General features: G+C 39.0%; 1 protein-coding gene and 1 pseudogene across 1 annotated transcript in view; one reads left to right on the top strand and one right to left on the bottom strand.

Moving 5' to 3' along the window:
- Positions 1-18,963, top strand: part of LOC133756353 (putative elongation factor 1-alpha-like 3) — a 43,452-nt pseudogene extending 24,489 nt beyond the window's left edge.
- The window catches only part of BCKDHB (branched chain keto acid dehydrogenase E1 subunit beta), a 269,800-nt gene that overhangs the window by 222,490 nt on the left and 26,656 nt on the right, over positions 1-20,654 (bottom strand). The window lies entirely within an intron of this gene.

Below are 20,654 nucleotides of genomic sequence, written 5' to 3'. Positions count from 1 at the left end.
AAAGTCAATGTTGCACTAATGCACTTTTGCAGAGTCAAATTTGCAAAAAAAAAAAAAAAAAAACCTGCATAACACAATCAGAACTCTCTTAAGTCTCTACACAATTTATACCTCTGGTTTTGCAAATGATACCAAGATCAGATACATAGCTTAGCAAATTGTATTTAAAACTGCTGACAAATAAAAACAGTGGTGAAAATAATCACATATGAAAAAGTATATGACATTACAAGAATGGATTATAATAGCACAGGGTAGTCCAACAGAGCTGGTCTCATTTCATGACCATTAGCCTCTCATGACCATTAACTATATTTTGAATTCTTGCATCATAATGATAGCTGACATTTTTTATTTTGGAGGCATGGCTTTCCTCAGGAAAAAATGTCCATATTCATTTTCCACATAGCTCTGTTCTTTTTAAAATTCTGATTCAATATACAATGAGGATTACCTATTAAATTTTCCTTTTTCTGTGACATGCTTTCATGTTGTATTGGGGTACCACAAGAATCCATTGGTGGCCGGCGCCACGGCTCACTAGGCTAATCCTCTGCCTGCTGCACTGGCACCCCAGGTTCTAGTCCCAGTTGGGGCGCCGGATTCTGTCCTGGTTGCTCCTCTTCCAGTCCAGCTTTCTGCTGTGGCTTGGAGTACAGTGGAGGATGGCCCAAGTGCTTGGGCCCTGCACCTGCATGGGAGACCAGGAGGAAGCACCTGGCTCCTGGCTTCGGATAAGCGCAGTGCGCTGGCCACAACGCGCCGGCCATAGCAGCCACTTGGGGGGTGAACCAACAGAAAAAGGAAGACCTTTCTCTCTGTCTCTCTCTCTCTCTCACTGTCTAACTCTGCCTGTCAAAATAAAAATAAAAATAAAAGAATCCATTTGCATATACAGACCACAAATTTGGCAAAAGCAACACTGGTGATAAAGTATAATGCCGTTGTGTAAAGTGTCTTCTTATCCTACAATGCACATAGTTATTTTCAAACCGACCAATAATTTCACTGTTTCTTTTAGACAAATCCAACTCTAATATATTAAAAGGTCCTAGAATTTCACCAGCTGGAAGACATGTCAATGCAAACAAATGATGCACTTTCAAACTGATGCTTTCATCACTGCCATATCACATGGCCAATCCATCTGAATTTTCCACCAAATGCACTGGGCTAAGTGGAACAAACTGCCAATAACACCTTGAAATGCAATTTTAGAAGATGGGAACTGGCACTGTGGTGTAGTAGATAAAGCCCAGGAATCCCATATAGGTGCTGGTTTGAGTCCCAACTGCTCCACTTGTAATCCAGCTCCCTGTTAGTGCACCTAGGAAAGCAGCAGAGGGTGACCCAACTCCTTGGGCCCTTGCAGCCAAGCTTCTGGCTCCTGATGGGCCCAGCTTTGGCCATTGCGGCCGTATGGGGAATGAACCAGGGAATAGAAGATCTCTCCCTCCCTCTCTCTCTGTAACTCTGCCTTTCAAATAAATAAATAAATCATTTTTAGAAAATTTAGACGATGTATCATACCTAAATCCAAACCTGTTATTATGGTTCAGAGATTCAATGGAAATCCATTTTCTTATGCAAAGTCCACCAAATCTTCAAATAAGCAGTTACGAAGTACTTCACTTTTTCAGGTCATTGATAAATAAACAAGCAGATAAGTTCTAGTCAATAGGGGCATGAATTGCATATAACTGATAAAAAAAAAAAGAAACAAACAAACAGTGGTGACAGTTTTGAAAGTATCATCTGTTAGCCAAAATAAAGTATAAACTAGTTGCCCTATGGTAGATTTAGCAACAGATGTAAGAAGTCTATCTTCTTCAACACTCAAATCTGTAAGTAACAACAGTTCACCATTCAATGTATTTTCTAATACTGTGAGATACTCTGTATAAACAAGTGTCTGGCTTAGAAGGTTACCTTGCTTACTGAATTTCTTCTGAGGTCATTTTTTTTAAAGCAGCCATTGTGCTATTTGTGAAGAGTCAGAAGTGGTACATGACCTTTCTCTGAGGGGAGGAGAGAACTTCCACTTTGACTATGGCCTTGTCTAAATAAGATCGGAGTTGGTGAACTCAGGAGGCTTCCACGGCCTTGGAAGCTCATGACAGGAGCCTCGGGTGATTACTGATATCATAAATGAGAGTGTCAATTGTTAAATCGACAATAGGAGTCACTGTGCACCTGCTTCCCATGTAGGATCTCTGTCCTTAATGTGTTGTACTATGTGAATTAATGGTAAAACTACTACTCAAACAGTACTCTATACTTTGTGTGTCCGTGTGGGTGTAGCCTGTTGAAATCTTTACTTAGTATATACTAAGTTGATCTTCTGTATACAAAAATAATTGAAAATGAATCTTGATGAAGAATGAGATAGGAGAGGGAGCGGGAGATGGGATGGTTGCGGGTAGGAAGGAGGTTATGGGGGGAAAAAACCTCTATAATCCAAAAGTTGTACTTGGGAAATTTATATTTATTAAATAAAAGTTGAAAAAAAAAAAGGTAACATGAGGGGCTGGTGATGTGGTATAGTGGATAAAGCCACCACCTGCAGTGCTGGCATCTCATATGGGTACCGGTTTGAGTCCTGGCTGCTCCAGTTCCAACCCCGCTCTCTGCTGTAGCCTGGGAAAGCAGTTGAAGATGTCTCAAGTCCTTAGACCCCTGCACCCAAGTGGGAGGCCCAGAAGAAGTCCCTGGCTCCAGATTTTGGATCTGCGCAGCTCCAGCTGTTGTGGCCATCTAGGGAGTGAATCAGCAGAACCGAGACCTCTCTCTCTCTCTGCCTCTGCCTCTCTGCAATTCTGCCTTTCAAATAAATAAATAAATCTTAAAAAAAAAAAAGTAGTATATGATTAAGTAATTTGGCAATTATTCTGTGTGCAATCAAAAAATGCACTAATCCCTTCCTGAGCATTTAGTTTTTACCCCCCTTTTTTTAACTTTTATTTAATAAACATAAATTTCCAAAGTACAACTTTTAGATTATAGTAGCTTTTTCCTCCCATAGCCTCCCTCCCACCTGCAACCATCCCATCTCCCACTCCCTCTCCCATTCCATTCACATCAAGATTCATTTTCACTTATTTTTATATACAGTAGATCAATTTAGTATATACTAAGTGAAGATTTCAACAGTTTGCACCCACACAGAAACACAAAGTATGAAGTACTGTTTGAGTACTAGTTATGCCGTTAATTCACATAGTACAACACACTGAGGACAGAGATTCTACATGGGGAGTAAGTGCACAGTGACTCCTGTTGTTGACACTCTTATTTATGGCATCAATAATTATCAGAGGCTCTTGTCATGAGTTGTCAAGGCTATGGGAGCCTATTGAGTTTGCCAACTCCGATCTGAGACAAGGTCATAGTCAAAGTGGGAGGTCTCTCTTCCCTTCAGAGAAAGGTACCTCCTTCTTTGATGGCCCATTCTTTCCACTGGGATCTCACTCACAGAGATCTTTCATTTACGTCATTTTCTTTTTTTGCCAGAGTGCCTTGGCTTTCCATGCCTAAAATACTCTCATGGGCTTCTTAGCCACATCCGAATTCCTTAAGGACTGATTCTGAGGCCAGAGTGCTGTTTAGGACATCTGTCATTCTATGGGTCTGCTGTGTCTCCCGCTTCCCATGTTGGATTGTTCTCTCCTTTTTAATTCTATCAGTAGTATTAGCAGACACTAGTCTTGTTTATGTGATCCCTTTGACTCTTAATCCTATCATTATGATCAATTGTGAACTGAAATTGATCACTTGGACTAGTGAGATGGCACAAAATAGTCTTTTTTTGAAGCCGGCGCCGTGGCTTAACAGGCTAATCCTCCGCCTTGCGGCGCCGGCACACCGGGTTCTAGTCCCGGTCGGGGCACCGATCCTGTCCCGGTTGCCCCTCTTCCACGCCAGCTCTCTGCTGTGGCCAGGGAGTGCAGTGGAGGATGGCCCAAGTTCTTGGGCCCTGCACCCCATGGGAGACCAGGAGAAGCACCTGGCTCCTGCCATCGGAACAGCGCGGTGCGCCGGCCGCAGCGCGCTACCGCGGCGGCCATTGGAGGGTGAACCAACGGCAAAAAGGAAGACCTTTCTCTCTGTCTCCCTCTACTGTCCACTCTGCCTGTCCAAAAAAAAAAAAAAGTCTTTTTTTGGGCCGGCACCGTGGCACACTAGGTTAATCCTCCGCCTTCAGTGGCGGCATCCCATATGGGCGCTGGGTTCTAGTCCCGGTTACTCCTCTTCCAGTCCAGCTCTCTGCTGTGGCCTGGGAAAGCAGTGGAGGATGGCCCAAGTGCTTGGGCCCCTGCACCCACATGGGAAAACAGGAAGAAGCACCTGGCTCCTGGCTTTGGATTGGCGTAGCTCCAGCCGTTGTGGCCATTTGGAGGATGAACCATCAGATGGAAGACCTTTCTCTCTCTCTCTCTCTCTCTCTCTCTCTCTCTCACTGTCTGTAACTGTACCTGTCAAATAAATAAATAAATAATCTTTTTTTAAAAATAGTCTTTTTTTCCCAAATGGGAAGTTTATTTTCAAGATCTCAATATTCAAAATATTAACCTTTCAGGGGATTCTGACTTTGGGGATTTTAGACCCTAGAAATTTTGAACTTTTAGTATTAAAATCTATACCAATAATATTAACTCAATAACTGAGCACAATGTTGAGTTGCTATATAGCTGCCACAGCCATCAGGCATGCAGCTCCTAGAAAGAAGCACATTCTAAGTTGTACTTTAAAACTCTGGGTTCAAAATGAACAAAATAGGAGGGGAGAATCCAGGCATTTGCAGATACAGACCAATCTGAACTATTCTATAAAAATTATTATACTGATCCTCCTTCAACCCCCAAAATTTAGGCGATCCAAATTGGCTATATTTACTGATAGTTCTACTAACTGATTCCTTCTGTTTTTGTTTGTTTTTTTTTTTTTTTAATTTTGAAGAACTTGGTAGAAGTATTAAGCTGATAATCCTCAAAGACCTCTGAGAATTGGAACCCAGGAATATGCAATACTGTTTCAAGTAGTAGAAAAGGAATTATTATTTTAAACTAGCCTGATCTAAACTACTCTATGAATCTCCAAAATAGGCAGTAGCCCATTTTTAATTCCTTCACCTCTTTAATTCCTTCACCTCTGGCTTTTCTCTGAAAATAAGGAAAGTGACTGTGACAAAAGATAAACAGTAAAGAGTACAAAAGTATAACTTTTTCAATACCCTCTCTCCCACCACAGTCAATACTGGAGCATGCAAAGCAAGAGGGTGAAGAATAAAGAGAATAAACAACCATTGCTACAAATTGTTCAAAGTCAAATTTTACAATTACACTGTTTTAATTTTAATTACTGTGTCAAAAATAGATTCCTGCAAACTTCTATAAGGTAATGCTATAACTTTGAAAGAAGAGTGCTTAAAACATAACTATAGTAGTTACTTAATGTTCAATCTACCTTTACATATGGGTTAACCACACCCATGAATGGCAGGAAGTCACGGCATATCTGACAATCAACCTGAGCAGTAACCACAACCTCTTTTTAGGACTCATGCAATATATCTTTTCAGTAGATGTCATTTTAGGTTAAACATCTCTTCAGATTTCAACATTTAATTTTTAAAGTCAAATATTTATTATTCACTATAAGAAGTTTATTTTCCCATTCTCCCATGATCTAAGGCTGGAATGAGAAAATTAAAGCAAAAAGAAAACCCTTAGGATTCAAAGAGTATATTTGAATCAAATAAGAAGCAATTCTGAATACATAAAAGAAGGAAGAAAAAAATCAGTAGATAACTGGCTTCAATGTGAGAAAATCAGAAACTAAGTTGTCAAAAATAAAACATAGAAAAATACCTAGTACATATTTAAGAAATACAAACTACTGAAGAAAGAGTCTATATTTTCCTTCTGTTAAAGGTACCAAGTTGAATGAGAATTTCCAGCACATACAGCACCAGATTTGAAAAGCTAATTTAGCAGTGTTATCCATAATATTAAATATATGTGACATATTTCACACTTAAAAATGATTTTTCACTCTTTTAATATATATTACTCGACATAATACAGTTTTTTTCTAATTTTAATTACAAAATTTCAAGATAACCAATTTTATACTTTCTGACAATGATTACCTATAATCCCATTTTTCCTGGTCCACTCTAATCCAAGATTATCTCCTAAACCCCTATTGTGGCTCACATCTCAAAATGTTAAAAGCATACCATTGTCAGATAAGGTCGAGAGAAAGTGGCTTAAGGGCATTACGTTCTGACTGATGCTTAAAATGTCAAAGAGAACACCTGTTGGCAGCTCTAATATTTATTGTTTAGTCAATTAAGGGAAAAAATAATTAAAGCAGCAGCTGCCACCCCAGAATAATTTAATACACTCAGAAAATCTTGTACATGAAAAGAGATTTTGTTCAAATTTTTAATATGGGTTTCTATTAGTGAGTTTCTTCTTACATCATGAAGAATCAAAACCCTTGAACTTTGATTTACTGAAATTCCTTATATTTCTTACATTTTTTAATAAATGAGTGGTTCTTCCACTTGCCATTGGGCAATGTGGTAACACTAACCTCTGTAAACTTCAGTTCTACATTATGTGGAGATGGACTAGATCAGCGTTTCTCAATGTCGGTGCTACTGACATTTGGAGCCATTATTTCCTTGATAGGTGGGGGAGGACTGTCTTGTGCACAGTTGAATCATTAGCAACAGCATCCTTGATCTATCCACTAGATGCCAAAGTCATCCTCCTACTGTGACATCTAGTTATTGCCAAAATCACTACCATTTGAGAACACTAGAATACACAGCTCTGATATCCTATGGAATATATTAAACAGCTCATTTTCTTAAATGCTATTTGTTAAGTCATTGATCAACAAGCCAACCATGAGAGTACTCATTTTGATTTTCAGGGAGACAAAAATACAATGGCTATCTGGACCAATTCTAAATTAGCAGACTCTAAAAAACTTTATTTGGAATAAAAATTCACAAAAGGTCACCAAAGCAATAAAGTAAACCAATGTAAATGTGAATTTTAAAAATACATACTCCATTGGTCTATATGCCTGTTTTTTATGCCAATGCCACCCTGCATTTTTAAAATTTATTTATTTATTTTATTTGAAAGGCAGAGAAAAAGAGAGAAATATCCCATCTGCTGATTCACTTTCCAAATGCCTGCAACAGCCAGGGCTGGACTAGAATGAAGCCTAGAGCAAGGCACTCAACCCAGGTCTCCAACATCTAAGTGGTACAGACACGAGTACTTGAGTCTTCACCTGCTGCTTCCCAGAATTTGCATTAGCAGGAAGCTAGAATTGAGGGAAGACCTGGGACCTGAACTCAGTCACCCCAATATGGGGTTCCATCCTAAGGGCATCTTAACCATGTCACCAAATTTCTACTCCTACCACACTGTTGTGATTACTATAGCTTTTGAAAGTTTTAAAATAAGGAAGTATAAGTTCAACTACAATCTTCACAATTGAAAGCAGAAACATGAAATATGTGTGTGCCCATGTTTACAGGAACATTACTGACAACAACAAAAAAGTAAAAGCAATCCAAGAAGGGAGCTTACTGCTCTAGTCTAGGGGAGGATAGTTTTTTTAAAAAGTGGAGAGAGTGTAATCTCAGGAAAGAGAGAGAAAACTGCAAAGGAAACTCCATGCAAATAAGAGGAACACTATGAATCTATGTGGAGGTTGTGGATGCATGCCAACTCAGGACCTCAGCAGCCGAGAGCCTCAGCACCAGCTTTGGAGAGTGAGGTGAGACCAGTCTGTAACAATCCAAGCCACTGGCAACAAAGCTACAGGAAGAGTCTGGCCTGAGTCTAGCTTGGAGTCCAGTGGGGTACAGTGTAGCTGCCAATCTAAAGGGAAAAAAAAAGAAATAGGGGGCACATTTCTCTTTCCACCCAACACCAGCATCCTGTAACTAGCTGAGAGACATGGGCTACATTTTGGAAATATGTAACAGCTGTGCCAGCTTGTGTTTGCATGTCCAGCAAATAGCTAGAGGAGATGCCTGAGTCTGATGGGGAGAATTGACAGGGGACTGGGCGTTCAAGACTGTGGGAGCCTTGTGTACTGGGACAGACTGTGAAAACACTGGGGCTGCATGGAAGGATGCAGGGTTTGGTTGTGTCTCCCAACAGTCAATGTAGGTAGCTCCACAGGATCAGGGAACCCTGATTGCCTGATGAGATCATTGCTATGGGATTTATGTAGACACTGAGGACTGCACGGATCCTTTGTGTTGTTCTTGTGGCAGCGTGGATGAATATTGCACCCAATGGGGCTAGCACCTGGGAATTTGTCTCCTTGGAGGAGAGGAGGTGAGCATGAGACTATGCCAACAGAGCTGATCAAACCTTCCTCTGACAAAAAAAAAAAAAAAGATTTACCACACCGCACATGGGTGTAACCATGGATACTCCCCTCACCCTGGTGCTTTGAACAGAGTTCCTGGGCCATATCTAGGCCACAACTCTGGGTACTAACTCAAAGAGCAGACATTCCACTAAGCCACAGAAGCATAGTCCAACACTATCATGGGGGTGGGGGGTGGGGGAAGTATCTCTACAAATGCCTAAAAATAAATGCAGCAATTCAAGAAACAAGAATAAGAAAGAAAACATGATGCCCCTAAAGGAACATAACAATACTTCAATAATTTAATGTGAAGATGAAAAAAATAAAAAAATGCCAGAAATGGAATTCAAAAAATTGATCATAGGATTACTTAGAAGTAATCAGAAGAAAAACCACAAATTAAAGAAATCCATAGATTACATTAATGAAAATTTTTCCCATGAAATTAGGATTTAAAGAAAAATCAAAAGGTAATATTGGAAATGAAGAATTCAACAGATCAAATTAAAAATGCAGCAGAAAGCCTTAAAAACAGATTCACTGAGACAGAAGAAAGAATATCCAAGTTAGAAGACAAATCTCTGGAAATTTTACAATCAGATCAATAAAAAGGAGAAGAAGTTAGGAAATTTGATACTATCAAATGACCCAACATACAGGTCTTAGGAGTTCCTCAAAGTGTGGAAAGAAAGAATGGATTAGAAGGAAATTTAGTGAAATAATGACAAAAAGTTCCTAATTTGGAGAAAGAAATGGACATCTAAGGACAGGAAGCACATAGAACTCCTAATACACATGACCAGAAAAGAACTTCACCACGATACATTGCAGTCAAACTCTCCACAGTAAAACATAAAGAAAAGATTCTAAAATGTACATGAGAGAAAGGCCAGATTACTTTCAGAGGATCTCCAATTAGACTCACAGTGGACTTCTCAACAGAAACCCTATGGGCTAGAAGACAATGGCAGATATAGTCCAAATCTTAAGAGAAAAAAACCCACCAAGTCAACCCAGGATACTGGACACTGCAAAGCTCTCATTAATGAATGAAGTTGAAATAAAGATCTTCCGTAATAAATAGAAATTGAAAGAATTTGTCATCGCTCATCCAGCCCTACATAAGATGCTAAAGGATTTGCTACACACAAAAACACAGAAAGAATTTCATCATCATGAAAGAATGTGAAGGCAGAAAATTCACCAGTAAAACTACAAAATAAATCCAAAGTAAATGATAGAAATATTTATGGAAAAATAGCAGGCCAAGTCATTACTTATCAATATTCACCTTGAATATAAGTGGCCTTAACCCTCCATTAAAAGATACAAACTGGCTGAATGGATTTAAAAAAACAAGACCCATCTATTTGCTTCCTACAAGAAAAAGTGGTAAAGCCACTGTGGGAGACAGTGTGGTGATACCTCAGAAATCTGAATATAGACCTACCATTTGACCCAGCCATCCCACTCTTGGGAATTTATCCAGTGGAAACCAAATCAGCATATGAAAGAGTTATCTGTAACCCCATGTCTATTGCAGCTCAATTCAAAATAGCTAAGACATGGAATCAACCCAAATGTCTATCAACTGAAGACTGGATACACAAATTATGGGATATGAACACCATGAAATACTACACAGCAGTTAAAAAAAAAAAAAAGAAATCTTGTCATTTGGAACAGATGAATCTGGAAAATATCATACTTAGTGAAATAAGCCAGTCCCAAAGGAACAAATACCATATGTTCTCCCTGACCTGTGATAACTAATGGAGCACCTAAAAGGTAATCCATACAAGTGAAGTTGACACTTTGAGAAGCAATTACTTTGAACAGCCCTTGTCTTGACTGTTGAGGAACAGTTTTTTGTTTTTTTGTTTTTTTTTTCATACCATTTGTTGAATTCTTTACTTATGAGTATGGAGACAGTGCTATGGCAGTCAATTAATCCTACGCCTGTGACACTGGCATCCCATATGGGCACCGGTTCTAGTCCTGGCTGCTCCTCTTCCAATCCAGCTCTCTGCTGTGGCCTCGGAGAGCAGTGGAAGATGGCCAAAGTGTTTTGTCCCTGCAGCCATGTGGGAGACCCGGAAGAGGCTCCTGGCTCCTGGCTTTGGATCGGCCCAGCTCCAGCCATTGCGGCCATCTGGGGAGTGAATCAGAGGATGGAATACATTTCTCTCTGTCTCTCCCTCTTAGTGTCTATAACTCTGCCTGTCAAATAAAAGCTTTGAAAAAAGAATAAAACAGAGTTAACCATATGTCTATAAAGTTAACTGAAAATAGATCTTACTATAAAATGAGAGTGCGAATAAGAGAGGGATGAGGAAGAGGGATGGGAGAGTGGGTGGGAGGGCAGTCACAGTAGGAAGAATCACGATGTTCCTAAAGTTGTAATTATGAAGTATATGAAGTTTGTACTGTATAAGCTCTATAGTTCTGCACATGTTCCTATAGACTTACTTCTAAGGGTACAGTTTAAAAACTTGTCATGGGGCCCCAAATCCCCTTAAGCTGGGTGGCAAAAATAGCATTTTAATTCTTAAAGTGATCATATGGATAGGATTAAGTGTCTGGTAGTACTAATATAATTAAAAAGGAGCGAATGTTCCAACATTTTATGAGCAAACTCATAGAATGACAATTGCTTTAAGTAGCACTCTGACCTCAGAATCAGCTCTTAAAGCATTCCAGTCAAGCTGAAAAGCACATGAGAGCATTTCAGGCATGGAAAGCTAAGACACTATAGCAAAAAATGTTCTCTATGAATTACCTCAGGGGGTGAGACCCCAGTGGAAAGAAGTGGTCATCAAAGAAGGAGGTACTTTTATCTGAAGGGAAGAGAGAGGTTCCACTTTTCTTATGGCCTTGTCTAAATACTGATGGAGTTTGTGGATTCAAAAGGCTTCCATAGCCTAGGAAGCTCATGTTAAGAGCCTTGGGTGATCACTGATGTCATACATAAGAGTGTTAATTGTTAAATTAACAACAGGAGTCACTGTGCACTTAATTCCCCTGCAGGATCTCCGTCCTCAAAGAGTTGTATTATGATAGTTGTTGTAAAATTTGTCCTCACAGATTTATTTCATTTTAGTGTATTAAGTAGAGGATAATCTTATGTCTCATAAGTTCTAATTATGCCTAAGTGTCCAATTCCACTGCTTGTTTTCTTAGGTACTTTAATTAAAGATTAATGATTAAACTTATTCTCAAGAAATAACTTTCTTTTAATGTATCAATTGGAGGATATGCTTATGTTTCATAAGTTATAGTTATGTCTAAGTGCTTGCAAAAGATGTATCATTCTTGGGTGCTTCTTTAAAGTTAATTTTCTCAAAAAAAAAAAAAAGAAGTGAAATTAACTTTGAGATACAATGACTTTGAACAGCCCTTGTCTCAGCTGTTGAGAAACAGTTTTTTTTTTTTTCTGTGCAAATTGTTGAACTCTTTACTTAGTACAGAGTTGGTATTCTGTGTATAAAATTAGTTGAAAATGGATCTTAGTGGATACTGGGACTGGGAATGGGAGAGGAAGGAGGAGGAAGGTGGGAGTGTGGGTGGGAGGGTGGGTATGACTGGAAGAATCACTGTATTCCTAAAGCTGTACTTATGAAATACATGAAATTTTTAATCCTTAAATAAAAGGTTTCATAGGGGAAAAAATAACAAAAGAAAACTTTTTCCCATCTTTTTTAAAAAAGATTGTTAGTGTATTTAAGTAGCCTTCTTTTTTTTTTTTTTTTTTTTTTTTGGAGAGGATACAGTTCAATCATAACTTCTCTGCTATTACATTGGTCTAGGTTACTTTCTCTCCCCCCGCCCCTGGCCCGTCACCCCCTTATTGCTTTAGAGAGAATATTGTCTTTTCACAGACGCTAACACTGTCGAGAAGTCTAGGTTACTTTCATCTCACTTGAACACAGTAGCAGTTTCCTAACAGGAATCTCTGTTTCACTTATGGAGCTCCCACAACCCATTCTGTAATACAAGCAGCAAGGATTTTTTTTTTTTTTTAATTTTTGACAGGCAGAGTGGACAGTGAGAGACAGAGAGAAAGGTCTTCCTTTTGCCATTGGTTCACCCTCCAATGGCTGCCGCAGTAGGAGCGCTGCAGCCGGCGCACCGCGCTGATCCAATGGCAGGAGCCAGGTGCTTCTCCTGGTCTCCCATGGGGTGCAGGGCCCAAGCACTTGGGCCATCCTCCACTGCACTCCCTGGCCACAGCAGAGAGCTGGCGTGGAAGAGGGGCAACCGGGACAGGATCGGTGCCCCGACCGGGACTAGAACCCGGTGTGCCGGCGCCGCAAGGCGGAGGATTAGCCTAGTGAGCCGCGGCGCCAGCTAAGTAGCCTTCTGACTCTTTTAACATCAGACACTTTAAATTGCTCCTGGTATTATAATTAGATTTCTCCATTTGCTAAAAATACACATATTACAGAAATAAACATGTTTAATATGCCTGTTTCCCCTTCCAGTGCTCTTTTAAACAAAACTTAATTTATTTAAAAATGTGGTAAGATATATATATATATATATATATATATATATATATATATATCTTTGTTATATATATATAACAAAGTTAGCCTTTAAGCCACTTTTAAAATGAGATTTATTATTTACTTGAAAGGCACAGATTCTAAAACAAGGAGACAGAAACAGAGACAACAGAGAAGAGATAGAGGGACCAATCTTCAATTTTCTGGCTCACTCCCCATCTGGGTGCAACACACAGGTCTGGGCCAAGCTGAAGTTAAGAGCCAGGAATTCCATCTTGATCTCCCACATGGTTGGCAGGGGCCCAGATACTTAGGCTACCTTCTGCTGCCTTCCCAGTGACACTAACAGGAAGCTACATAAGAAGCAGAGACATGGGACTCAAACTGGCACTCTGATATGGGATGGCAATGTTGCAAGCCGTGGCTTTACAGACTGTGCTACAATGCCAACCCCTTTGACCATTTTAAAGTATACAAATTAGTGGTATTGTTATGCAATCATCACTACCATCATTTACCAGATTTTTTTTAATTTTTTTTTTTTATTTTGAAGAACCAAAACACTATACCCATCAAGCAATATCTCCCCAGTCCACCTCTCCCAGACCTTGGCAACCATGACTTTTTTTCTGTCTGAATTTGACTGCTGTATGTAGTTCATACAAGAGATGTGAGTATTGATCCTTTTGTATATGGCTTATATCAATTATCCTAATGTCTTTAAGGTTCATCCATGTTGCAGCGTGTATCAGAATTTCCTTCCTTTTTAATAACAATGAATAATATTCCATTGTTTGTGTATATCACAGTTTGTTTATTTATACATCAGTAGACACTTGGGTTGCTTTTTTTGGCATTAGATTTTTTTTTCTTTTTATTTTATTTTTTACCCAGAAATTTTTTATTTAAGGTATGCAAACTTCATGCATTTCATAAATACAACTTTGGGAACATATTGATTTCCCACCCACCCTCCTACCCTTCTTTCCTTCTCTCTCTCCTATTCCCATTCTTATTTTTTAACTAAGATTTATTTTCAATTAAATGTATATACATATGACTAACTTTATACTAAGTAAAGAGTTCAAAAAAATAGTTGAAAGAAAAACTGTCATGAGATCTCAAAATGTCAATTTCACTTCTACAGATTACCATAGATCAGTGAGAATATATGGTAATTGTCCTTTTGAGACTGGCTTATTTTACTAAGTATAATGTTTTCCAGTTGCATCCACTTTGTTGCAAACAAAAGAATTTCATTTTTTTAAGAACTGTGTAGTATTCCATGGTGTAACATCCCATAATTTGCTTATTCAATCTTCAGTTGATGACATTTGGGTTGATTCATATCTTAGCTGTTGTGAATTGAGTTGCAATAAACATGGAGGTACAGATAACTCTTTCATATGCTGATTTCAGTTCCACTGGACAAATTCCCAGGAGTGGAATGGCTGGGTCATATGGTAGGTCTATATTAAGATTTCTGAGGTATCCCCAGAATGTCTATCACAGTGGCTTTACCAGGTTACATTCCCACCAACAGTGGATTAGGGTACCTTTTTCCCCACATTCTCTCAAACATTTGTTGTTTGTTGATTTCTGTATGAAAGCCATTCTAACTGGGGTGAGGTAAAACCTCATTTAGATTTAGATTTAGATTTGCATTTACCTGACAGCTAGTGATCCTGAGCATTTTTTCATATGTAACTCTTGGCCATTTGGATTTTCTCTTTTGAAAATGTTTGTTTAAGTCCTTAGCTATTTCTTAACTGGGTTGTTTGTTTTCTTGTTGTTGAGTTTCTTGATCTCTTTATATATTCTGGTTATTAATCCTTTATTGCATAGTTTGCAAATAGTTGCATAGTTTGCAAATAATTTCTCCCATTCTGTTGGTTGCCTCTTCATTTTGCTGAGTGTTTCTTTTGCAGTACAGAAGCTTATCAATTTGATGTAATCCCATTTGTCCATTTTGGCTTTGATTGCCTGTGCCTCTGGAGTCTTTTCCAAGAACTCTTTGCCTATGCCAATGTCTTGCAGAGTTTCCCCAATGTTCTCTAATAATTTGATGGTATCAGATTGTAGATTTAGGTCTTTAATCCATTTTGAGTGGATTTTTGTGTAAAATATAAGTTAGGGATCTTCTTGCTTCATACTTCTGCATGTGAAAATCCAGTTTTCCCAGCACCATTTGTTGAAGGAACTGTCCTTGCTCCAGAGATTGATTTTAGCTTCTTTGTCAAAGATAAATTGACTATGGATGTTTGGATTGATTTCTGGTGTTTCTATTCTGTTTCTTTGGTCTATCCATCTATTTTTGTACCGGTACCAGGCTGTTTTGATTATAACTGACCTGTAGTATGTCTTGAAATCTGATATTGTAATGGTACTTAACTGTAAAACAACCTTTAAAAAATACGCATATTAGAAAAAGAGGTTTACACCAACATATTAATATCTATTTTCACTCCAGATTTCTAGAACAGATATCTTACAACCTATATCTGGTATTCAATCTGTTTTAAGTGGTAAATCAATATAATTTAATGGGGAGAATAAACCATGTATTCTATTTTCCTGAGAAATCTTGAGTTTTAGCAAGTTTTTTCCCAGTAATATGAATTTAACTGTCCAGGAACTGCTACTCTTCCATAGAACCCTGAAACGAAATCTAAGGATGTGGTTATCACCTAACTGGTGCTTTATTTACAGCAAGACATACAACCAAAGGGCATTTTCTCTGCTGAGGGTGCTAATTTCAAAATCCATATGAGAGTGTAAGAGATTATTGGTCAGAGGATTGTGCTTTCAGTCTCAAAATTTAAAGCTCACTCCTCAGGCAGCATATGAGGCTTTTCAAATATTAAAACAAATGCCTAAGGTTGCTCATGGTTGCAAGCTAACACAACAATTGTCATATTCACAAGACTTCTAAGCATAAAGGGAATCACAGCATGAAGAAATTGTTTCTCACTTTAAGCCAGAAATAAATGCACAAGAATTACCTGAAGGAGGGAGCATTCTGGAATGGCCCACTGGGGATCCTCTGATCCCTTCCCTTCCCTTTACAGATGAGGGCCCTGAGGTCTAAAATCAATCGCAAACATTAGCATATTACTGAAGAAAGCTTGCCTCCTCCACACGGCTGTCCCAGATTTCCTTCCTGACTCCTGTATATAAAAGTATCTGTTTCTACAATTTCTGTGATGTTTACATAAGAAAATAAGCAAGTGGCTACATTCATTTTGCCAAGCTGCTATGACAGCCGCACTTGTGGTGTAAAGGAATGAATACAGTAATGGAAAAACATCAAGTCCCGTGAAAAGGCAGATGTGTGGGCCTGTAGACTAATTTAGCAAGTCCTTTCTGCTGTTCCTTTCTCACCTCAGTTTCCTCCAATAGCAAAGCCAGGAACCCAAGCCCAACATTTATATCACTACAGAATAGTATTAAACAAAACCATACCACAGTCTTGTCTGAATAAACCTCTCCCTCCCTCTCTCGGAAAATAACAACAATGAGGATAGTTTGTGTAGGACATATGGAAGCAGTTGATCTGTTTAAATGAAAGCATGTGTGACATCCCACTTAAAATTACACATACCATACCCTATACATCAACTGTATTATCTGCTTCTCCTAACCACTGCTTCGAAAGAATTCCTGTAGTTCCCACTGTTGTTCCTGATCAATACATCTCCTTGCCTACAGAATTTAGAGGTGCCTGGGACTATGCAATGTGCTGATAAGGATAAACTATTCTTTATCTTTTAGTTAATGTTCAAAAAACTTACATTATTTTGTTCTATCAAAGGACAGTATTAGGGTTGCTAACCCCATGCTCATCATCAAGATCATCTAAGACACAAAACAGCTCTGTGCTTCCCCTTCCTTCTCTATAGCATTGCCTCTAATTATATAATCCCTTCCTTTTAACATTTAGTAGTATTCAGCTTTACAGTGGTACACAGTAGACCGCAATTCTTCAACTCTGATCTTCTGAAGGAATATAAACCGCTCTGCGGCAGTTCCAGAGTTCTGGTCCAATGCCAAAGACGACAGTTCTCTTTTCCAAGTGTAGGCTGCCATCTACTGACTGTGATTCTTTTGGGCTCAACAGCTCTCCCCAGAAAGCAAATTCATCCTTCACAAGAGTGTTCTTTGCTAATTCATTTAATGCAATGTATTCAACTATATTAATATAACATTTAGCATTGTAACTACAGAATATTTTAACTTAAACAAATATTAGACATGTTTCTGTAAAGACAGAAGTTTCTGGCCTGTACTTGCAAACTGGCAGAGAATTACTTTTTCTTTTTAAGGCATATGATTTTCTAAATGTGTAAGAAAAATCTATTTTAATACAGATTTCTCAGGGCCAGTGCTGTGGCACAGCAGGTTAAAGCCCCAGGCTGCAGCACCAGCATCCCATATGGGTGCTGGTTCAAGTCCCATCTGATCCACCTCCAATCCAGCTCTCTACTATTGCACCTGGGAAAGCAGCAGAGGATGGCCCAAGTCCTTGGGCCCTTGCACCTACGTGGAGACCCAGATGCAGCTCCTGGTTCCTGGCTTCAGATCAGTTCAGCTCCAGCCGTTCTGGCCATTTGGTGAGTGAACCAGTGGATGGAAGATCTCTCTCTCTCTCTCTGTCTCAACCTCTTTGTAACTCTGTGTTTCAAATAATTAAAAAATAAATCTTTAAATGTAGATAGATAGATTTCTCTTTGCAATTTCCTTTATCTATATTTATATTTATATAAGTCCACCACTACTAGACATTGGATTTACAAAATATGCTGAGATCAACAAAATAAGCATTGAAACATTTGTGAAGGCAGCTGCTGAGATCCTCCCTGTGGAAATCTGAGACAGCAAGTATTATGTGACCACCATCAATGCCTCAGGGCACAGAGACGTTATCAAAGACGTGATCACAGGCACATCTCAGGCTGGCCATGCTGTCCTAGTTTTTGTTCCTGGTATTGTGAATAGGAACGTGGTATTTCCAAAAATGGGCAGAATTGTGAGCACAGTCTTCTGGCTTACACACAGAGTATAAAACAACTAATTATTGATGTTAACAAAATAGATTTTACTGAGCCACCCTATAGCCAGGCGACATATAAAGAAATCATTAAATCCGCACCTACATGAAGAAAAAAAATGGCTACAACCATGACACAGAAGCACTGGTGCTGATTTCTGGTGGAAATGGTGACAACACGCTGGAGCCAAGTGCTAACATGCCTTGGTTCAACAGATGGAAAAGTCACCCGTAAAGACAGCAATGCCAACTGAACCGCATTGCTTGAAGGTCTGGATTGCAGCCTACAGCCAACTCATCCAAAAGTTCAGCCTTTGTGTTTGTCCCTACAGGATGTCTACAAAATTGGTGGTAACAGTATCTGCTGTGGGCCAAGTGGAGACTGGTGTTCTCAATTCTAGCACAGTAGTCACCTTTGCTCCAGTCAATGTCACAACTGAAATAAAAGTCTATCGAAATGTACCACGAAGCTCTGAGTAAAGCACTTCCAGAGGACAATATGGGTTCCAATGTTAACAATGTGTCTGTCAAAACTATTCATCGTGACAATGTTGCTAGGTTCAACAAAGGTGGCACATCATGGAAGCAGCTTAGTATCCAAGCTAAATCAGCACTGGCTAGGCCCCTGTCCTGGACTGTGACATGGCTCACATTGCCTGCAAGTTTGCTGAACTGAAAGAAGATTGATTAACTCTGCAAAGATGGAAGACAGCCCTAAATTCTTAAAATCTGTGAATGCTGCCATCATTGATGTGGTTCCTAGCTAGCTCATGAAAACTTCTCTGACTACCCTCCTCTGGGTGGCTTTGCTCTTTGTGACAGGAGACAGACAATTTCTGCAGGTATCATCAAAGCAGTGGACAAGAAGGGTGCTAGGTCACCAAGTCTACCCAGAAAGCTCCAAAGACCAAGCAAGTATTATCCCTAATACCTGCCATTCCAGTCATAGTCTGTAACAGACAAATGGTCTCAGAACTATCTCAATTGGCCATTAAAGTTTAATAGCAAATGACTGGTTAGTAATGATAACGCACCATAAAAACTTCAGAATGAAAGTGAATGCCTTGTGACTCATTGTGTGTATGTCTGTGTCTCCGCATGTGCCTGTGCGTGTAGCAGTTTCAAGTTTTTGTTTTGGAGGAGCCTCTGAGGGGGGGGGTCACACTTTTTAATATGTATTTTTTTTCTGTTGTGAAAAAGAAAAACTCAGTAACAATATGGGCCAAGGAACTACCCATAATCCTACCATCCAAAGAGCCACTGAGAACAACCTGGTACATCTCCTTTCAGTCTTTTTTTTCCATATAGTTTCAAATAAATCATGACTGTCTATATTGTGCAAAACAACTTTGTATGCTCTTTTTTTTCAAGTATTTTCTTTTTTAATTTTTATTTTTGTCTGATACATAAAAATTGTACATATTTACAGGATAACATGTGATGTGTCAATACATGTATATATTATGACAAAATCAAGGTAAACATACTACCTGAAACATTTATGTTGTTAGTTTTTAAATTAGTCATTTTAAATGGAAACAACTTGATCAAAAATCTATCACAGAATCTTGAGAACCATTAAAACAAAGTTTAATGAGAAAAAAAGTCTACAGAAGTCTAAATGAGCAGGAAAGATAATCTTCCACCCAACTAACTCATTGCTAGACAACTCTTAGAAATAGACAGCCAGGAGAATGCAGTGACTGGACCCAGGAACTAAACCTATTAAACACAGAAGAGAAGGGCTGGTGTTCTGGCACAGCAGCTTAAGCTACCACCTACAATGCCAGCATCCCATATGCAGATCCAGTTCCCTGCTAATGTGCTTGGGAAAACAGCAGAAGATGGCCCAAGTGCTTAGGCCCCTGCTATCCATGTGGGAGACCTAGATGGAGTTCTAGGCTCCTGACTTTGGCCTAGCTCAGTCTTGGCTGTTGCAGCCATTTGGGAAGTGAACCAGCAGATGAAAGACTTGTCTCTGTCTCCCTCCATACACACACACACACACACACACTACCCTGCCTTTAAAATAAATCTTTAAAAGGTAAGTAAAAATGAAAGATAAATAAAATAAAATAAAAATGGAAGAGAAAAGAACAAGCTGAAAGTTCTGCTAAGTGAGACAAAACAGGCTATGGTTTCTTGAATTCAAGTATAACATAACTTCTGAGATAATGGAATGAGAAAAGAAATGATTTTTTAAAAAATCAAAAAGACCCTCACTCCGCATTGTGTGAGCAAGGTAGAAGATGGGCCACAATGCATTCTGATGTTCCTAAGTATAACTGAGTCAACTGAAATCAGTAAAAGCAAGAAGAAATCAATCACATACCAGACAAGGGGCACACAACAGCCAAGATCAAACTGGTAGAAGGGTTATGTGTTGATGGTTAATTTTAAATGTCAACTTGGCCAGACTATAGCACTCAGTTATTTGGTCAAACACAGACCAAAACACAGATGTTGCTACGAAGGCATTTTTTAAAATGTGATTAACATTTAACTCGGTAGGCTTTGAGTAATGCTGAGTACCTTTCACAATGTGCATGGGCTTCATCCAATCAATTTAAAGCCTTACAAGAAAAGACTGAGTTTTCCCAAACAAAAAGGAATTTGGCCTCATGACTGAAACATAGAAATCCTGTCTGAGTTTCCAGCCTGCCAGCTTGTCCTATAGACATGCCAGCACCCAC

The sequence above is a fragment of the Lepus europaeus genome, chromosome 3, assembly GCF_033115175.1.
Source record: "Lepus europaeus isolate LE1 chromosome 3, mLepTim1.pri, whole genome shotgun sequence".
Lineage (NCBI taxonomy): Eukaryota > Metazoa > Chordata > Mammalia > Lagomorpha > Leporidae > Lepus > Lepus europaeus.
The sequence above is the reverse complement of the archived record's forward strand: the minus strand, read 5'-3'. Positions and strand labels throughout refer to the sequence as shown.